We start from the raw sequence: 6,000 nt of genomic DNA, 5'->3' as shown, positions 1-6,000 counted from the left end.
TCTATTGTTCAGGGTGTAGCAACGTTATACTTTTTCATTCACATATTCATACTAAAATACGGTCTAAAGTATAAGTATGTTTTTATCGTTTTCTGCAGCTTTCTCCAGAACTTGATTTATAGCCCCAAATGCATTATATTGATGATGAAATACAGTTTGATAGGAATCTGTGCGAGATAAAAAATGTCAACTGGACGTGCTTCTAGGAGTTACTAAGTATGATCTGATGTTGACCGGATGGGCAGGGGTCGTTTATAATTCCGTGGCCAACGTTATATCATTCATCTAGTGTGGGTGATATGATCATTAGAGCAGTTAGTACCGAACACGTTGAAAAATAATGCTGGATCTTACCGTATCTTCCTCGCGCCGTTGGACGATGAGCGTGGAACTGAAATATTCCTATTATGGGATGTAGAAATATCCGATCCATTTCCAGGTTGTATAATAGTATATACGTCCAAATCATGTTGTTTATCGAGTTATTTGCAATCGATCGATATCCAGTGTGTCAAGATGGAGTCTCGCTAACGATAGCGAGTGCCCGGACGAAATATGAGTGAGCACCACTTCATCCGCATCACTTCCTGTTTGGCCGATCGGCCGATCGGCCACCAGATGGCTCTCTTGAACCATTGGAGAGTTGAGAGGGGCTCACCAGTACATATAATGTCTCCGTGGGAAAAATATGATTTTGATCACAGATTTTTGAAATATTGATATCAAAGACGCTGTCCAGCGTCTTCGGCAGAATAAGCATGGCGGGGAAAGACGCTGCCCAGCGTCTTCGGCGATTAAAGTGTTAAACTGGAAACAGCAAACTACTGATAGACATTTCCTCTCCATTAGGGCCAGACGTGGACGTCACTTTTCTTGAACTGAGATTTTTTTTTATGAATGCACCACATTTCCTGAACTGAGATTTTTTTATGAATGCACCACATTTCCTGAACTGAGCATTTTTATGAATGCACCACATTTCCTGAACTGAGATTTTTTACGAATGCACCACATTTCCTGAACTGAGATTTTTTTTTACGAATGCACCACAACTGTCTGCCTTCTGGTCGGCACAATCCTGTGTTGGTTGGGCTTCATACCCGCAGGGCAGCGGCACACAGATCCCTCAGATCAAACAATCAATTAAAATCCCACACACAAGACTGGTGACTGGCACAAGCTCCCACTCAACTTCTACAAGGACTCTACGGACTTTTAAGGCCATGCTCAAAACCCACCTTTTTGCCATAATAAATTGTAGTATGACTGGTGTATTATGTCTGTCCGTTCTCTATCTGCTTTGTTGGCCTGCCTGTATTTTTTTCTCTTTTCGTATTTGTTCCTGTCTTTCTGTTTCTTTCTTTCCCGGGCTGCACCCCGGGTCGATGTAACTATTGGTTACATCAGCCTTTTATTTATTTAGTTGATTTTCCCCTTTCCCCACTCCCTAGGCTGTCTCCCCACGTCCGTCCCTTTCCTAATTACCCCAGCCCATCATTTAAAAAACATTTTGTACAGTAAGTTGTTGTTGGTATGTAGGTTATTTTAGTTAGTGTTTTCCTCTGTCTTCCCCCTTTCCTGGTCGTAGCAGCAGTGCCATGTGCTTCTCTTAACACCAGTTGCTGGGCAGAGCTTTGTGTTGCATGCCATTGTGTAATCACAGGCATTTAATTGAGTGCATTTTTAGCCATGCGACCAGAGTGTCGAATCTGAGTGGCTCATTAAGTGAGTAAGTTAGACATGGTATCCACTTGTGGATGGTGTTTTTCACACCCCAAACCATTGGGTGTTATTCTGTGTGGAAACATTTCGCCATTGTGGCAATTTATTATTGTTTACTATTACTCTTGCTCAGTGCATGTAGGCCAGGGTACCACCCCAACCATTCTACTGACTGCTACGGCCATGTGGGGGTTCCTTGCATAGATATATATAAAGACTAGATGACTCACCCGTGCTGCTGGTGAAGTTTCCTAATAAATGTAAGGAGCCATTTGGGCACATGTTGCTGAAGAAGAGGAAGAGATAGAATGTTACCCCCGCTCTCTTACCATGAAGTTTGAATGTCCAATACCATAATTCAACTTATTTCACATAGTGTATTTGATTGGAGAAAAGTCCCAGAGAGCATTTGAGAAAACATGAGGAATCAATGACAATTATGCATTAGTTGGTTATCAATGCTCATACATTATCCTGGTCCATTGCATTGACCTCACAGACTACTCAGAAATACACAAGTACTAAAATGTTCCATATGTAACCTTTAGCCTAACATTTAATAAATGCAAAAATACTCACATAACCATGGTTGTCATCGAAAATGGGAATTTGGAGGAGGTCAAAGCTCTGTTCGCCTTGCCTCCTTTGTTAACCTTGTGTTTAGATTTTTATACTGGTGATGATATTGTTTGATTGTATTGTATTGATTTTATTGTATTGTATTGATTTGTGTGGACCCCAGGCAGGGCCGCCTGGGAGAAATGCGAGGCCCTGTGCAAGATTTAAAAGCGAGGCCCCCCCCCCCCCTATAAGGTAAATATATATATATTTTTTTTCATACAGTCAACATATTCTTAAATAATAGCGCTGCCTGAGGCTGGGCATGATACAGTCAACATATAGCAAGAGAGAGAGAGAGAGCGAGAGAGAGCTCCCATTCTACAGTCAATATACAGTGTTATCGCTGCACAGACCCGGCAATGCCCCTGACCCTCCACCAGAGCAAGGCCAGAGAGAGAGAGAGAGAGAGAGAGAGAGAGAGAGAGAGAGAGCTCCCGTTCTACAAGAGAGGGAGAGAGAGAGAGAGAGCAAACAACCCAAAACCAGAGCAAATTGAAATGCTATTTCGCCCTAAACAGAGAGTACACAGTGGCAGAATACCTGAGCACTGTGACTGACCCAATACTAAGAAGATCCTTGACTAGGTACAGACTCAGCGAGCACAGCCTAGCCATCGAGAAAGGCAGACCTGGCTCCCAAGCGAAGACAGACCCACTGCACACAAGATGAGGTGGAAACCGAGCTCCACTTCTTAACAACCTGCCCACTATACCAAGACATATACTTCCCACAAATTGCAAACACCCAAAGAGACTTTGAAAACATGGACAATAACTCAAAACTCCCATACCTACTGGGAGAAATACAAGAATGTGAAATAAAGCCCATTTGAATTGAAGAGAGATAGATAGAGCATGTCTGTGTGTGTTAGATAGAGAGAGAGCATGTCTGTTTGTGTGTGTGTGTTAGAGCGAGAGCATGTATATGTGTGTTAGAAAGAGAGAAATATAGAGAGAGAGAGCATGTCATTTTGTGTGTTAGAAAGAGAGAGAGAGCTTGTGTGTTAGAGAGAGAGCATGTCTGTGTGTGTGTGTTAGAGAGAGAGCATGTATGAGAGAGATAAGCAAGACAGCTAAGATGAGCCCCTAAAGGATATTCAACTTTTAATGGAAGAACAAAACAGAAGGAAAACATAACTTCACAAAGGCAACATGAATATACATAGATCCAAAAGGACAAAGATCAACACTTAAATCCAAAGAGAAGAGGGTCTATACCAGAGAAAACAAAGTAGCAAGGAGCCAACGGCCGACATCAGCTAAATAGGCTAACTGCAAATAGAGTAGCCAGGTACTGACACCAGGTACACACCGTTAGCTACAACAGCTAGCCGGCCCGTTTGGCTCAATATAACGTTAGCTACGTTAGCTAGCCGGCCCGCTTTGGCTCAATATAACATTAGCTACAACAGCTAGCCGGCCCGTTTGGCTCAATATAACGTTAGCTACGTTAGCTAGCCGGCCCGCTTGGCTCAATATAACATTAGCTACAACAGCTAGCCGGCCCGTTTGGCTCAATATAACGTTAGCTACGTTAGCTAGCCGGCCCGCTTGGCTCAATATAACATTAGCTACAACAGCTAGCCGGCCCGTTTGGCTCAATATAACGTTAGCTACGTTAGCTAGCCGGCCCGCTTTGGCTCAATATAACATTAGCTACAACAGCTAGCCGGCCCGTTTGGCTCAATATAACGTTAGCTACGTTAGCTAGCCGGCCCGCTTGGCTCAACATAACGTTAGCCAACATAACGTTAGCCTTAGCCATGATAGCTAGCCGGCCCGAGAGAGAGAGAGAGAGAGAGATATATATCCACGGTGGGAATAGAATAGAGTGCATTAAAAACTCACCAAACGTCCAAGAGGATGGAGACAACCGCGTGGAGTTGACGAAGTTCATCTGCCGAACGACCATCCTCTTCATCTTGGCATAACAATGCTGCACGCGCTCTCTCTAGGTTAGCTAACGCTAGTTAGCCTTTAGCTAAGCTAGCTACTAGCCGACATGGCTATCCCGACTGAACCACACGTTAGCACTCGATATTATAACGTAGCTAAAGCTAACTAGCTGTCCCTGCCTTTAGCTAAGCCGACATGGCTAGCCTGACTGAACTGTCTAACATGCAACAACTTTCATCTTCAGTCCATCTGCCGAACGACCGTCCTCTTCGTCTTGGCTGGCATAACCTCCAATGCTGCACGCGTGAAATAGTCAAACGCAGCTGACACACGCCGGCCGACTGTACACATGTAACCCCTCCCTTCGTTGAAACCAATAGTGTCTGCTGCAGAGCCCCAGAGCCCCAGAGCTCCAATAGTGAGTATGTCTGCTGCAGAGCCTCAGAGCCAGGAACAAGTCGGACACATTCTACAAACGTGTCTAATGTGAAATATATAATCATATAAGCAAAACTAGATTTTAGGTCTGTGATGAAAAAGGGCCTCGCGGGAAGGGGGGCCTCACAAAAAAAATACAAAAAAATAATAAAAAAAGAAATAAATTAAAAATATATTTTTTTTATTTTTTTTTTATTTTTTGTGCGAGGCCCCCCTTCCCGCGAGGCCCTGTGCGACCGCACTGCTCGCACATCCCCTGAGGCGGCCCTGACCCCAGTAATAGTAGCCTATGCCTGTGGCAATTGGCTATTGGGGATCCAAATAAACTAAACTGGTCTGACTGTGGCTGGCCAATGAGACCCCATTCAAACATTACCGAATCATAGCCACGTTAATAACGTTTGTAATAAACCAAACCGTTTGTAAATCCGTCAAGATTTCAGCGAGTTAAGAGTATTTTTTGTTTGTGCAGATCACTCACCTTAAAGCAGCTACCATAATACGTACCAGAATAGTTAACTGTAGCAAGATGGCCGCCGGTGAACTCTAGTATGCAGGAGACTGTGCCTTGCGCCATCTAGTCTTTATATCTATGTTTCCTTGTCACCAGCAGGGGTGTAAAAAGTACCCAGAAATTATACTTAAGTGAAAGTATGGGTACCGTCTCAATATCTGACTCAAGTAAAAGTCAAAGTATCTGGCTAAAAACACACTTGAGTAAAAGTTAAAAAGTCCTACTTTTAAATGTAAAAGTTCATTTTTTTTTAAAGGGATAGACCAGGGGTCTCAAACTCATTCCACCGTGGGCCAAGTTTTCATTTTAACTATACATTGCACCAGGTGAGTTAGTTGAAGAGGTGAGCCAATTAGTGAAATCACCAGCTGGTGTTTAGGCAAGGCTGAAATGAAACCAAGCATATCTGCCAGTGCCCACAATGGAATGTGTTCTGCGATAGACAATGCTGAAATGAAAGAACAGAGGACACTTTTTTTTTGCATTAAAATTATTTAATGCACTTCTCCATTTAAGGTAAACTAACATGGATGGCATTCACATCACAGCATGAATAAGAAAACAGAATGGTGTATCCTGAATAATATCACAATATTAAAGGCAGAATACTGGAGTACCCTGAATAATATCGCAATATTAAAGACAGAATACTAGAGTACCCTGAATAATATCACAATATTAAAGACAGAATACTGGAGTATACCCTGAAAAATATCACAATATTAACCACAGCATAATGTGGATCTGACTGTCTATTCTTCTGATAGCAGGTGTTTAATCAAAGATCCACGCTTTCTAGTGTTGCACAAG

This window comes from Notolepis coatsorum (assembly GCF_963971535.1).
Source record: "Notolepis coatsorum genome assembly, chromosome: 5".
NCBI lineage: Eukaryota > Metazoa > Chordata > Actinopteri > Aulopiformes > Paralepididae > Notolepis > Notolepis coatsorum.
The sequence above is the reverse complement of the archived record's forward strand: the minus strand, read 5'-3'. Positions refer to the sequence as shown.